Below are 15,851 nucleotides of genomic sequence, written 5' to 3'. Positions count from 1 at the left end.
CCGCTGGAGAGGGCCAGGGCCACAGCTGGCCCCCCAACACTCTGGTCTGAGTTTCAGGTTCTTTCACTTTTAAGGTGTCAGGAAACAGGAAACCACTAAAAGAGCCATAGGAATAAAATCCAGATTCACTGGTACCTATTTATTAATTTCAGAAACTCAAAGAGCTCCAATTAAAAAGGCTGATAGTTTGAAACAGCTAACAAATCAGCCCTAGCTGTATCAATATTACACCTATTCAAACAGTTTGAACAGTCTGAAATTTAAGAAAGCTGAATTTTTAAAAAAGCCTGACATTAAAAAAAAAATCTAAGGATTAAAAACCTAAGGACTGCAAATATCAGAACAGCCTAAAGGATAAGGTTAAGACACCACTCCTCCACACCCAACAAAACAGTCAGTGTGGGTTTTCCTACAGGCCACCCCCCCCCCCCTGCCCCCAGCACATCTGAGCCCAATGCCGGTGCCCATGTTCCCTGCAGGCCTGCTCCCGGGGTGCCGCACTTCTGACTCAGTTGTCCGTCTCCTTCACCAAGACTCACTGATGCTCTTAAGGGATCAAATACCACCTTTTCATGTTAAAACGTCAGGTTTTCATCACACACACTGTGTGTCTATCCCACGCATGGAGATGTGGTGCCACAGGCACACCTCAGTTTACATGCAGACTCCACTCAGCTTCTGTTTTTAGGCTTGCATTAAAAAAAAGCTTTTAATGCCCTGGCTGGCGTAGCTCAATGGATTGAGCGTGGGCTGCGAACCAAAGTGTCGCAGGTTCGATTCCCAGCCAGGGTACATGCCTGGGTTGCAGGCCATGATCCCCAGCAACCGCACGTTGATGTTTCTCTCTATCTCCCTCCCTTTCCTCTCTAAAATAAATAAATAAAATCTTTTTCTAAAAAAGCAGTATTAGTAAAAAAAAGTTTCTATTGAAGTTACTGGAGTGGCACTGTTTCATAGGGTCAGGTAGGTTTCAAGTGTACATTTCTGTGCCACAAGATCTGTACACTGTACTGTGCTCCCCCCCGCCCCGGGCAAACCATCTCCTGTCACTGTCTGTTAATCGGGCCCTGCCCGCCTCCTCACCCCCTCCCTCAGGAAACCACCACACCACTGCCCGTGTCCCCGAGTTCACTTTTATGTCCCACAAGTGAGTGAAATCACATGGCTCTTAGTTTTCTAAAGGTCACGTACAACAAGATGCGCAGTGGTGAACACCGAAGGCTTCTCCTCTGCCTGGCTCTGCTGCGCTTCAGTGTCCTCTCTTTCAGTCCACCCACTCCCTCTTTCTGGCTGTCCCACCTAGCACCCCAACTTCCTTCACAGCTGATCTGCGGGCTTCAAAAGTTCACGTCCTTGTCTTTAGCCCGAGGAGTTTAAAGGGGATCATCTTATATATGTAATACTGCCTAGAGAGCCTCCAATTTATATACTTAAACACTAATCGCCAATATTGCAGCAAAGAAATCTAAAACTAAGTCTAAAAGCAAACGTTCAGAATCAGCACAACAAGAAAATGTCTTAAGGTGGGGGGCGGTCCCACACTGATAGCAACTGGGAGCTGCTGCCCCGGCTGGGCTCGCTGGAGAGGTGGCAGGACAGAGGCAGAGCTGGGGAGGGGGGAAGGTGCTTCTCAGGGAGGAAGCCAGTGAGGTGAAGGGCGGGAACTGGGCTGGGTAGAGGAGGTGGACTGTGTGTGACCAGCCCCTCCAAACCCCCTACAGGGCCAGGCCTTTGGCTCTGAGGCAGCCCGGGCAGAGTGACTGCTGGCCGCTTTGGGGACCACAGACCCCAGGCTGGCACCTCTGTGTCTACCAGGGTGTCCAAATGGACCCAAGATGTTCTGGGAATGGAGTTTTCCACCTTAGGGTGTGTTTGTGAGTGTTTAACCTGCTTATGCATCTTTTCTGATGAATTAAAGTAATTGTAAAACCGATTGGAGCAGCCCTGGCTGGTGTAGCTTAGTGGCTTGAGTGCAGGCCTATGAACCAAAGCGTTGCTGGTTTGATTCCCAGTCAGGTCACATGCCTGGGTTGCAGGCCAGGTCCTCAGTTGGGGGCACGTGACAGGCAACCACACACTGATGTTTCTCTTCCTCTCTTTCTCTTTCCCTTCCCCTCTCTCTGGAAATAAATAAAATCTTAAAAAAAAACAAACAACAAACCACCCCTGCCTGGAGCAATAAGGTACAATATAGGTGTCCATAAAAGACTAGCTTATCAGCCAATGTGGAATTTTCAGAAATATGCCACTTTACAAGCTATGACCTCTCCATTTCATAACTGGGCCATCAAAATCTGTCAAGAACCTTAAGCAGACTTCATGAGAAGTCAGAAAGGTTCAAATGCTTTTCAGTTAAGAGTTAAAATACTTTCCTAATAGTACATGACATCTCACAGTGAAAAGACTTAGGCTGGCCAAAATGCCAATAGATACTAAAATCAAACTAAACAAAATAGATGAGGTCTGTCTGGAAAAAGTACAACCACTGCTGATACAAGGAGAACGGTCTGTGTGACCTCCAAGGAGATGTCACAGCAGCAGAGGAGAGTGGACGAGACCGTGCACACGTGAACAATGACGACGTCACTCCACAGTGAGGGCGGAAGACAACGCTGAGTGAGCATGTGCACTGTGTGGCCGCCACATTCAGAATGACTGAGAGGAGAGCAATGAATCTGCAACTGATTTTGCATGAAGCTTGAGCCTTCCTCCGCAGAAACTATTCGGGTGATTCAGAAGGCCCCAGCTATAGGCAGCCAGGTGACTGGCAGCTTCACCACGCAATGCACCTGATAGGCATCACGTCTGGCACAGAGTTCTGTGGCGAAACATCGAGTCACCCAGGTGACTCAGCCCCACTACAGCCAACACTTGGCACCCTGTGACTTCTGACTTTTCCCAAACTAAAATCACCTTTGAAAGGGGAGAAATTTCTGACTGTCAACGAGATTCAGGAAAATATGAAGGGTCAGCTGATTGCGACTGAGAGAACTGTGTGAGGTCCCAAGGTGCCTACTTTGAAGGGGACTGAGGTGTCACTGTCCTGTGTGCAATGTTTCTTATATCTTCTTCGATAAATGTCTCTTTTTCACATGGTGTGGCTGGGTACTTTCCTGGACAGACCTTGTACACTTAGGAAATCAGGCAGTTTTCAAAAGTACATTGGTATACATGGCGGGGGGGGACGACCAAAATGACCCCCAGAATTTATTGATAAAAAATTGTTTAAACTTCAGTCACCTTCAAAGTACTCTCCATTTGATGCAATACACCTATCGAGATGTTTTTCCCCACCGCTCAAATCAGTTTTGAACTTGTCAATTTTCATGTCTTTTAGTGCTACTGCCATTTTTTGTTTCACCTCTTCCCCACTGGCAAAAAGTCCTTTTGAGGACTTATTTCATGCAGGGAGAAAAAGTCACTTAGGGTGATACTGGGTAAACTGGGGCAGGGCATGGGGGTCATGCTGTTTTTACCAAAAAACTGCTGAACACTCTGCAGTGTGGGCAGGTGCCCTGGTAAATCACCCATCATGCAATCAGCAAAGGTCTTGAAAGAGTCTTCGAAAAAAAAAAGCCCACTGAAGCCGAACACGGCCTCTCACAACAAAACCAGCTGGCGTACCGATACAGATGGGTTCCTTGCACACTTACCTAGCAGAGAAGCCTGTACGACAAGGGGCCCACCCTCACAGACCCTCGGCATTACAGGGGTCACCGACTGTGGTCAGGGGCACCCAGGAGGAACACGAAGTTTTCGGACACAGAGCCTGCGGGTTTCTACTTCGCTGCGTGGAAGCGCAGGGAACGAGGCACCAAGTGCAACCCGGCGAGGGCCGCAGCCAGCGGTACCTTCCCGCACCAGCCAGTGGCCATGAGGCCTGACGGACAACATGTGCACACAGCTCCCCCAACACCTTTCCCCTTCACCATCTCCCCGGCACGTGAGACGACGGGGAGCACACATGAGCCCACGCAAGCAGGTCCGACGGAGAAGGGAGGCTGAGGGCTTAAGGACGTGCCCCCTGAAAAGTCTCTTGTCTCAAGGGGACGTGAAAGTCAACATGAGCGACATTAAACAAACTGTAGCAATTCAAACTGTGCACTGATCAAACAACCTGTTTGTCAAGACGAAGAGTGCACAGAGTTCCTTCATAGAGTCCAAGTGTGAACTAGCAGCTGCAAATTCTGAAAAGTACATCCTCTCTGGTCCCGGTGAGCCGGAGCTTCGCCAGCAACGAAAGGGCTGCTTCAGAACACTAACACCGTCTAACGGGGCACCAAGGCCGTCTGGGAAATGCTGGCTGGCTCCAGTGAAGTTCAATGCTGTGTTTGCTACAAGACTTCAGAGGCCTGAATAAGCAAACATGTCTCATGAATTTCCATCAGAAAGACAATAGAAAGTATCTCCTCAAACTGATTTGGCCATAGAGTACTTTTTCCTGAATGTGACTGGTTTTTCAAGAAATCCCCGTTTTAAGGAACAACACAGTTCAAAGGGAAAGAGAAACCTGTGTTGATCCCTACTGATTCCTAACTCTTGGGATCAACCGCACACTCTTCCGCAACCTTTTTACTTTGTAACAAGATATACCTCACTTCACAGTGAAATGCACCTCACTGTTTTTGTGAGCTCCGTACCAGTCTACTGCTCATCAAGCTAGTCTCTGGCTAAAGCGCTTCTAGGTGTTTGCTTTTTAGTGGCGCTTAACTTCAGCTGAGTTCTGATAACCCGCTACCACCGGCCTGGCCCGGAGACACTGCAGTGAGCAGCCAGTGAGGCCGTCCTCTCCTGCTGGAGTGAGCAGGTACAATAAGTAGCCGCATGCAGCTGTAAGACGAATGGACTAGGGGACCGTCTACGGGGACAGAACACACTGCAGGGGGGACAGATCGGTGGCAGGTGGTTTACTCCTGCACAGGAGTGGTGCTTGTGATTGTCTCTGACAGGCACTACTTGAATCTGGAACCAGGTGAATCAGAAAAATTAGAGAAAGACGAGTCCAAACTGAGTTCTGAGGAACACTCGGAAACTGACTAGATGATGGGGAACCCGCAGCCTGTACTTGCAAAGTTAAAGCCCCAAATAGTAAGAACCTGCCCACCCCTCTCCCTCCTGGAGGCCCAAGGAAGAAAAGACCATGGTTGGCCAGACCCAACAGCGGTCACTGCCATTCTGTATGCTCTTGGGGAAATCTCTGTTACTCAGGGGTCAGGGTTAAATGAGGCAGCACCATGTTTCATAAATGCTAGATACTATTTTCATCGTCACGATGACTTCTGAAATGACACTTTGGGCTTTGGTTTCATGTACGTCACTGGTGACCTCAGCAAGGACAGTTTCACTGTGGTTTTAAGGGTAGAAGTGAAACTGGAACAGGTTGGGAGGGAGCAAAATGCAGACTATCTTTAAGAACCTCGGCCGTGCAGAGGGACGAAAGCTGCAAGGGGATGTAACGTGCGATGAGGATGCCCCCGTGCTCTCCCACGAAAAAGAGCGAGGGGTACAGGACGGGGAGCTGTGGCTGGAAGGGGGGCTGGCGACTCTGGATGCGGTGCAGGGGGCCAGGCCTGGGGTCAGAAGGGCGCTCTGGGAGCGAGAGGTCACAGCCCCGGGAGGGCCACCCCCGTAGAAGCTGGATCGCCCCAGATCATGGGGGCTGGATGTGGAGAGGAAGGCCTCGGGCTGGGTGCCAGAGCATCCACTGAACGCCTGAAACGCCTGAAATCGGGTGGTGAGCAGACAGACGACAGGGAGGGGCACGAGCAGAGCCGCTAACAAGCCTGCAATCCCCACACACAGAACAGACAGGGACACCAATTCTTAAGGACTTCATTTCTTCCCAGGCACCACCTTCCATGCAGGGCAGAAATATACCACTGCAACTAAGAGTCATCACCAAAAAGTCAAGACGTACTTTCCCCGTTGCCAGCTGTAAGGAAAGAAGTCAATGAAGGAAGCACCACTGAACCCCCCCCCCCCCCCCCCAGAATCTTCTTGTCATAGTAACTCCTGCAAACTCTGGTTTCCTGATACTACAAGCACAAACATAAAGAGTAAGACCAGGGGGAAAGCGTAAGAAAAACTGGTAAACCATAAATTCCTAAGACTTTAACGAACATAACTACATTTCTACTCCAGGGGAGGAACCTATACATTGTGAAGTAATCACAGAAGCCCTGGCTGGTGTGGCTCAGTTGGTTGGAGCACTGTCCGGTAATCTGAAAGGCTGCAGGTTTGATCCCGGGTCAGGGCACATGCAAGAGTCAACCAATGAATAAATAGGTAGAACAACAAATTGAGGTTTCTCTTCCTACCCACCTCTAAAAATCAACAAACATATCCTCGGGTGAGGATTAAGTATATTTACTTAAATAAATAAATAGATAGATAAAACTAAGTTTAGCTTTTCTAGTTTAGTGACATTTTAAATCCGGTTAAAATGCCAGTGATCCTGGGTCTCACTCAACAAGCCACTGCCTGTTCTGTAAGACTTGCCTGAAGTGCGCACACCTGTCAGCACGAGGAACGGGCCAGACCCTCAGAGACTCAGGGCACAGACACTAGGAAACATGCAGACATGTGCTTCCGAGACATGTTCGTGAGAACGACAACAAGACCCCCAAGCCTGGGGCCCACCTGCACGTCCAGCAACAGAACTCACAAATAAACTATAGGAGAGTCGCACAGCAGACCGCACACCAAGTGGGTCAACTTCACACCCACACCACGACACGGATGAACTATGAAAAGAGCCCTGAGTGAGAAGAGTGACAGGCAAACCATACAGTACACAATACCGATACCCCTTTCACACGGAAGATTTAAAACAAAGGAGTACTTCTACGAGGGGAGAGAAGGCTAGCAGTGCCCTTGACAAGACGGGAAGACGCCGTCATGACCCTACAGTACAGGTCTGGTCAAGGCACTGGCCACCCCGGTTCTACTGTGCTGTTGTTTAAACAGCAAAAGCAAAAACACCACATGCTTACCAGACATGCTCCTGGGGGTGAAACGACAGGATGGCTGGGATCTCCCGGGTCACTGACAAAAGTCTCCTCACTGGCCGGTCAGCAGTCCCACCCGCTCCAGCCCACCCCCCACACTGCTGCTGGGTGCGTTCCTAACGTGCACACAGCTACTCACTCTACCCAGTGAGCAGACTCCACGACCACCCTCCGCAGGCCCCCCACGCACGCACGCCCGTGCCCACCCCCAGACGGCACCCGTCGCGTGGAGCTGCTGCTGGCTCCGTGTCAGTGCACCAACTCTGGAGGGAAGGACCTGGCATTCACCGGAGGCTACGACGCTGGACTCTGTGCCGGCAGGAGCTGCAGTGTTTCCTCTCACCGGACCCTCACAGTACCCCTATGCTCGGCGTGGTGCTGTCTACTTCTTACAAATGAGGAAACTCGGGCTCACAGATGTTAAATAATTTGCCTAAAAGATACCCTGCTAGTAAGTGGAAAGGATTCAGACCCAAGCACGTGATGCCAAAGCCACATTCTTTCCACGGCCTCCCTGCCCCCGCAAGCTGTTTCCGCAGAAGGTGACAGTGAGCTCCTCTAAAAGGCGCTACCGAGACTTCCACTTCAGTTCGCAGTGACAACCCTGCTCCTGGGGCGGCGTGCAGAAGACAAGCGAACGCTTCAGGATGAGACCGTGCAACAAGTCCGAAGGGCTGCAAGCCAACAGGTCAGGGAGAGCCAGAGAGTTCATGAACTGGACACTACTTACACTTACACCCCCAAAACTATGTAGGGCTTTCTACTTCATTTAAATAGTCATCAATTAGCATTTGAATGTTCGTTATTTTTACTTATTTTTACAATGCTCACTTGAGGACACGTTCATTGATTTGGGGGGTGGGGAGAGAGAGAAACATCAAATGGCTGCCTCCAGCACATGCCCTGACCAGGGCTGAATGCAAATTATTTTTAAATCTCACTTGTTTAATCATGAAGGAATCTGAACTTAAAGATCTTCTAAATGCAGATCACTTATTTGTGCACTCAATAATTAGGGTTCTAGTGTATATCTTCTAGGAAGGGCATTTACCCTTAGATAAGCCTACATGACTTCATTAAGAAATTAAAGGTTTGCAAAATTTATACTTATAAAATATAAATATATCATCCCATCTCTATATAGAAAAGCATAATTACAATTAAGTTAAAATAATTACAGATTACAAGCATTAAAAAATTCCAGTTAGTATCTTAACAAATGGCTTTCTAGAGACAAGAGCTGAGTTCAGTCTCTACTTAAAGTCATTCAAAATCTTTAAACCCATGGCTATAAAGAGAAGCAACAGAGACACACGCCCAAATTGGAAATGGATTCTGTTATTTCTCAAACAACCAAGGAACCAAATTCCAAAGACCTAAATGTGTAAGAATTGCTCAAAAAACATTGTTTATGCCTTTACCCAAAGTTAGTCATTAGACTTCCGGCCAAGATGAAGGCGTAGGTAGAAGCACTTCACTTCCTCACACAACCAGGAAGGATAACAACCAATCTAGAAATAAAAAACAACCAGAACTGCCAGAAAATCAAGCAGTATGGAAGCAGACGACCGAGGAGTTAAAGACACATCATCTAGACTAGTAGGAGTGACGGGGACGGGACACCTCGGTGGTGAGGATGTGTGACAAGACAGCGGCTGGCTGAGCAGGCAGTCCTACACTTGCGTGTGGGTAAACCAGAAGGAACAACTGGGTGGTGAGACACACCATGCAACCCAGGGTTCCGATGATGGGAAATAGACCCTCAAAACCTCTGGCTGCAAAAATCTGTAGGGGTTGCAGCGGTGGGAGGAACTCCCAGTCTCACAAGAGTGTTTGTTGGAGAGACCCACAGGGATCCTAGAACATACACAAACCCACCCACCTGGGAATCAGCAGTAGAAGGGCCCAACTTGCTTATGGACAGCGGGCTAAGTGACTGAAAGCCCCCTGAGAGCTGAGCAAGTGTCACTGTTCCCTTGTGGACCCCTCCCCCACAGACAACACAACAATGCAGCCCTGGTAAATTGCTGTGTCGTGTCTCTGCATATGTCTGTGCAGAGACAAAGACATATGGCCCAAACGAAAGAACAGATCAAAACTCCAAAAACAGAACTAAGCAACGAAGAGATAGCCAACCTATCAGATGCACAGCTCAAAACACTGGTAATCAGGATGCTCACAGAATTGGTTGAGTATGGTGGCAAAATAGAGGAAAAAGTGAAGGCTATGAAAACTGAAATAAGGCAAAGTATATAGGAAACCAACTAGTGAAGGGAAAGAAACTGGAAATCAAATCAACGATTTGGAGCAGATGGAAGAAATAAACATTCAACCAGAACAGAATGAAGAAACAAAAATTCAAAAAATGAGGAGAGGCTTAGGAACCTCCAGGACAACTGTAAATGTTCCAACATCCAAATCATAGGGGTGCCAGAAGGAGAAGAAGAAGAGCAAGAAATTGAAAACTTATTTAAAAAAATAATGAGGAGAACTTCCCCAATCTGGCAAAGGAACTAGACATGCAAGTCCAGGAAGCTCAGAGAGTCCCAAAGAAGTTGGATCTAAGGAGAAACACACCAAGATACAGTGATAATTATATTACCCACGAATGAAGATAAGAAGAGAATCTTAAAAGCAGCAAGAGAAAAGGGGATAGTTACCTACAAAGGAGTTCCCATAAGACTATCAGCTGACTTCTCAAAAGAGACCTTACAGGCAAGAAGGGGCTGGAAAGAAGTATTCCAAGTCATGAAAGGCAAGGACCTACAATCTAGATTACTCTATGAAGCAAAGCTATCATTTAGAATGGAGGGGAAGATCAAGTGCTTCCCAGATAAGGTCAAATTAAAGTTCAACATCACCAAGACCTTATTATATGAAATGTTACAGGAATTTATTTAAGAAAAAAAAAGATCAAAACTATGAACAGTGAAATGACAACAAACTTACAACTATCAAGAACTGAGCCTAAAAAAAGAAAAGTCTGCCTCCCTGTCTTTCTCCCTCCCTCCCCTCTTTAAAAATAAATAAAATCTTTGCCCTGTTTGTTGTGCTTCAATGGACTGAGTGCTAGCCTTGCAAACCAAAGTGTCAGCAGTTCAGTTCCCAGTCAGGGCACATGCCTGGGCTGCAGGCCAGGTCCCCAGTAGGGGGCATGCAAGAGGCAACCACACATTGATGTTTCTCTCCCTCTTTCTCCCTTCCTTCCCCTCTAAAAATTAAAAAAAAATAAAAAATAGATAAAACCCAATAACAAACTAAGCAAACAACTAGAACAAGAACAGGATCACAGAAATGGTGATCCTTTGGAGGGTTATCAGTGGGGAAGGGATGGGGGAGAAAAGGAGGAAAAAGGTACAGGGAATAAGAAGCATAATTGGTAGGTAAAAAAGAGACAGGGGGAGGTTAGGAATAATACAGGAAATGGAGAAGCCAAAGACCTTATATGTATGAGCCATGGACATGAACTAAGGTGGGGGGTGTGGATTTTAGAGGCAGGAGGGGTGTAGGGCAGAGGGGAATAAAGGGAAGAAAATAATGGGACAACTGTAATAGCATAGTCAATAAAATATGCTAAAAAAACCCAAAGTCATTAAATATTTGGGGCATTAAAAGCCAAGATTAGTTAATATAAATTTAACACACAACCCATCAATTCCACTACTAGATCTCTAGCAACCCAAACAAAACACATGTCCACCCAAACACCTGCACACGTATGTCCACAGCGCCTTATATTAGCCAAAGACAGGGACAACCCAAATGCCCATCAATGTGTGAATGGATCGGCAATGTGTCATACAGTCCCCACAAGACAGCACCATGCAGCAATGGAGAATGAAGTGCCGACACAGTGCGACAGCGTGACGACCCTCCAAAGCATCATGCCAGCGAAAGCCAGATGCAAGGACTACACACGACATGACTCCACTTACTATATGGCATCTACAGGACAGGCAAACCGCAGAGACGGGGTGTAGGTGAGTGCTTCGCTGGGGAGGGAGTGGGGCCTGGCGGCACACAGGCACAAGGGGCCTTCTGGGCCGACGGCAGCGTTCTGAAACCGGACTGTGGGGTAGCTGCCCAACTTGGACTCTAGTGAAAAACCTGAATTATACATTTAAAACCAGTAAATTTTATGGTATGTGAATTACACACCAATAAAACTGTTAAGGAAAAAAAAAAAACAGCTTTAAGGCATGCTATCTACAAACGTTTACGGGTCAAATTCAGTTCACTCACGGAAAGACGTGCATCTCTACAAAATGCCCAGGTTCTGCGTGTGTGGAGGCCTCAGCAAGAAGGCGCGCAGTGTGGAGTGCTCTACGGGGAGGAGGCATCCAGAGCTGCTGTTTAAGAAACTACACGTGGGGGAGGGTTCTCGCACTCTCCGGCACCGCATATGAACGGGGGACAGTGTAAGTTAGAAGACTCAGTGGGAGCTACCGGTGCTGTCAGGCGGCACACGTGGTTCACCGCCGTACAAAAGGGACAGACAACAGCTGTGACTCGAGGTCAGGGGGTCTGTGCGCTCTGTGGCACTGGGAGGACAGAGGGCCTTGCGGGCAGTGAAGTCAACCAGGAGGCCGTTAGGGTGGAGACGTGGCTCAACTCAGACACGTGGCTTAAAACCACAACCAGCAGGGATCGTGGCAAGTGAGCCAAAGGGACACGTGGGCACAGGTGAGGAACAAGTTAAGGATGACAAGGGACCATCTCTCAGACTTGCCCTTTCAAACCTCCAAAACCTTTCCTCCGGGTTCCGGGATTTCACAGAGCACACTAGCAGTTCAAAACAACTTAGCAGGTGTGGGTGTGAGTGCTCGGTGACACAATGTAGTAGCTGGGCTGACCTAAGGGCATTACCGACCCATCACCCTTTGACCTGCAATCTCAATCCTAGGAGTCTCTCCCCCAAATAAACTGGCCCAAACCACAGATAATAAGCTCAAACTGAATCACTGCAAAGACTGAAAATCAACCCAAAATCCACTGAGAGGGGACAGAGGACTAAAGTATGCGTGCCCACACAGTGAAGCATCGTGCAGTTATAAAAAGGAATGAAGTTGAGCTCCACTTACTGATAGTAATAATAATAATACAGTGATTTCTTAGTGGACACATAACTGAAAAAAGCAAGGTTTCTTTTGTATGTGGGGGTGGGGCAGAGCGGGTAAGTCCAAACACACAGGTACAGCTACATGTTTCTCTTTTCGAAAAGACCCAAGTGGTAGGACAAACCAGAAACTAAAAATGGCTCCCTACGAGGGCGGGCAGACACGGGGCGGAGGAGCTGGAGTCGAGGAGACTCCCGTGGGGGGCCCGAGGACGGGAACCTGGAGACTGTGAATGCAGATGGGAGAAAACGACACCTCACGTTTCACCAACCTGTCACCTCAGTGGCAGTCCCTCCAGTCACGAAGGGGGGCAACAGCACAGGTGTCTTAGCAGCACCCAGTGTGGCCCACACGAAATCACAGGCCCCTGCGCTACTCCACGACACCTGTCACCGGCGTCGTTTGTGCTCAGCGGTACGCTGAACGCACAGTCGGTACAAAGCCCAGTCTAGACCTTAAAGAGGTAATATGTCAAAGGCTGTTAGCGTGTAATTCTCAGAGGTGGACATGTTTGCTACACTTTAGTTGACAACTTTTACAGTTTAAAAAAAGCCCAAAAAGTTACACTGTAAAAGCTGTAAAAACGTCTGTGAGCCACATCTGACAAATAGGATCTCAACCAATTGACTGTACCTGTGTTTTAGGTAATGCCTGGCAACGCTGTAATTGTAAATAAATACCAACTCACACGCAAAATTTCAGGGGCAGTTCTGGGTTAAATGATGACCATCCAAGGATTCCTGCATCTGTCTACTATATGAAATCTTTGTATCAATAAATTGAACACTCTTTAAAAAAATTCTCCTGCTGGCAAACCCCGGGGTAAAGGAAGTTAAAGAGAAACAACCCAAAAGAGAAAGGTGATGTTATTAAGAGAATTTCTCTTTAATAGTAAGTTAATGTGAAGAAGCCTAAATCTAAAGGAAGATGAAGAGCTTAATTGTAGATGTTAAATGTGAAATGATTTTTTAAAAAATTAACACCAAAATGAAATGTCTAAGCAGGCAGTTTAGAAATGTAGCCCAAAGGAAAATCACACCTGAAGAAATAAATTTAGTAATGTGCAAAAAGGCAAAAATTGTTGGCATTAATGCAAATAAAATCCTTAAAGCATACAGGAAGAATTTAATAGACCTGCGGACTCAAGTTTGTATTCACATGGGCAAATGAGTCCCTGACTTCCCTCCTGCCCCCGAGAGGGAGGGGGCGAGAATGGAGGCGCAGAGGCAGAGGCAGAGGCAGAGGCAGAGGGGGAGACAGAGGCTACAGAGAGACAGCACTCAGGGAGCAGCCTGGGAGGCCAGAAAACAGAAGCCAGAGAAGGGTGGTCTTATGAAACTTCTAGCCTTTGGCAGAGTTCAAGGTCTGCAATAAATCAAAGAGAGGGTCTAGCCCTGGTTGGTGTGGGTCGGTGGACTGAGTGCTGGCCTGCGAACCGAAAGGCCACTCAGGGCACATGCTGGGTTGCGCGCCAGGTCCCCCGGTAGGGGGCGCACAAGAGGCACCGATCACTGTATTTCTCGCACATTGATGTTCTCCTCCCTCTCTTTCTCCTTCCCCTCCCCTCTCTAAAAATAAACAAATAAAATCATTAATGAAATCATTCAGTGTTCACCATCCAGTAAAAAAAGAATTAAAAAAAGGAGAGCAGGTCTCCTATGAAAACGTCACTGAGGCAGTGAGTGCCAGGAGACACGCGGCTCCCACAGAGCAGGCGCCACGTCACAAGGCTATGGAAACGGCCCCCCCAGAGCGATTAGAGAAGGTGCTGCACGTGTCGCTGATGAAAACCACCAGAAACCAGCCTGTCCCGGTACCTGGGTCACAGAAGGAGTCCAGACTGGCTAGGACAGCAAGTGGCGACCTGTTGTCCCCATCTGCCATTACACAGTGAAGCGGGGGTGAGACCTGGACTTTGCTCCTAGAGTCTAAAGCGGGCAGGCAGAGAAGCGTGGCTATCACGGCCTTACAATTAAAACGTGACAACTGCCCGCGTCCGCCTCCGAGACGGCCCTCACTCAGCACCAGCGCACGGCCGACAGTCGCCCCGGCGGCAGCCCGTAACAAAACCCTGCGCGGGTCTCACAGCTGACCGGCGTGACCCTGGGTCCGGGGTCCGACACAAAGCCGCCCGCGCACTGCCCGCGCTCATGCTTCCCACTGCCGTGGGACGCAGGGGTCTCATGGAGTGACCCCCGGCCCCGATCTCCCCAGAGGGGAGCTGGAAAGCGCTCCGCCCGCCACTCCGGAGAAGGGCCCGCCCTGGCTCCTCTCCGGATGCGGGTGCTGATTGTGCCGACCTGCTTTAAATGAAGGCTGAACACCAGCTTCTCAGGGTTGTAGCGACTCGAATGAGACATCGTACGTAAAAACGCCTGGTCCTACCCCTGGCACATAGTAGGAGTTCTCCAACTGACAGCTCTTTCTTCCTCTAAAAAAATAACGGGTAGCAGGAGATGACCTCTGAAGACCCATCTAATTCACCTAATTTTAGTCAGAAAATGAGCAAAACCCAGTAAAAGGACAACTTTGGTTAGTATGCTGAACATCAGTCAAGCCACATCCACAAAACCTCCCTCAAAACCGAAGGGGAGCGAACCGCGCTGCCCCGGAAGACAACGGCGGAGGAACCCGGGCGGCCGCGCGCACGGGCGGGCTCCGTGGGCGAGCACGGCGGCGGGGCCAGAGGAATCACGGATAAGCCGAGCTGCATTAAAACTAAAAACTTCTGTTCCGTGACAGACGATGTGAAGAGAACGAGAAGACAAGCCAAACAGTAGGAGAAAGCATTTGCAAAAGACACATCTGATAAAGGACTGCTAGCCAAAATATATGAAGAGCTCTTAAAACTGGGCAAGAAAACCAACCACTCCACCGACACAGGGGCCCAAGACCTCACCGAGGGAGACACTCAGACGGCGCACGAGCACGGAAAGGCGCTGCACACCCCACCTCGCTGGGGAAACGCAACCTGGGACGAGATCCCGCTGCCCGCACGCCTGGGAGGGAGGCCGAGCTCCGAACCCCGGTCACCACCGCACGCCGGCGAGGACGGGGACACAGGGACGCGCGCTGATGACCGCTGGTGGGCACGCGGAACGGTGCAGCCCCTTCGGAAGGCAGTTCACGGTTTCTTGCAAGACTAAACACACTCTTACTGTATGACCCAGCAACCATGTAGAAAAAAATTTGATTTTTAATTTTGGTTAAACACTTTCTGTAAAAAAAAAATATATGTATTTTATATATATATAAAATTATCATCCACACGATCCAGCAATGACACCCCTTGGTATTTATCCAAATGAACCGAAAATTTATGTCCACACAAAAATCTGCACATGGCCTTCACAGCAGCTCTAGTCATAACTGCTAAAACCTGCAAGAAGCCGAGACGTCCCTCGGCAGGCGAGTGGGTTCACTGTGGCACCCCCAGTGGGACGCTACTCGGCCCTAAGAGTAAATTTACGAGGCAGCAAGTCACGAAAAGACTTGGAGGAAACTTCAGTGCATTTCACCAAGTGAGAGAAGCCAGTCTGAAACGGCCACGCACTGCACGGTGCCAACTGTATGACACCTGGAAAAGGCAAAACGATGCAAACCTGAAGGATCCAGGGTCGGGGAAAAGGGCAGATAACAGAGCACAGAGACGCTGACAACGGGGGAGGCTGTGTGTTGGGGGGGTGGGGGGGTGGGTGCAGGGAGTCTAGGGGAAATCTCTGTACCT

General features: G+C 48.7%; 1 protein-coding gene and 1 pseudogene across 2 annotated transcripts in view; one reads left to right on the top strand and one right to left on the bottom strand.

Annotated features, from left to right (window-relative positions):
- Positions 1 to 15,851, bottom strand: part of CUL1 (cullin 1) — a 77,418-nt gene that overhangs the window by 47,577 nt on the left and 13,990 nt on the right. The window lies entirely within an intron of this gene.
- Positions 6,839 to 6,944, top strand: LOC114508276 (annotated as a pseudogene).

This window comes from Phyllostomus discolor, chromosome 10 (assembly GCF_004126475.2).
Source record: "Phyllostomus discolor isolate MPI-MPIP mPhyDis1 chromosome 10, mPhyDis1.pri.v3, whole genome shotgun sequence".
NCBI classification, from domain to species: Eukaryota; Metazoa; Chordata; class Mammalia; order Chiroptera; family Phyllostomidae; genus Phyllostomus; species Phyllostomus discolor.
The sequence above is the reverse complement of the archived record's forward strand: the minus strand, read 5'-3'. Positions and strand labels throughout refer to the sequence as shown.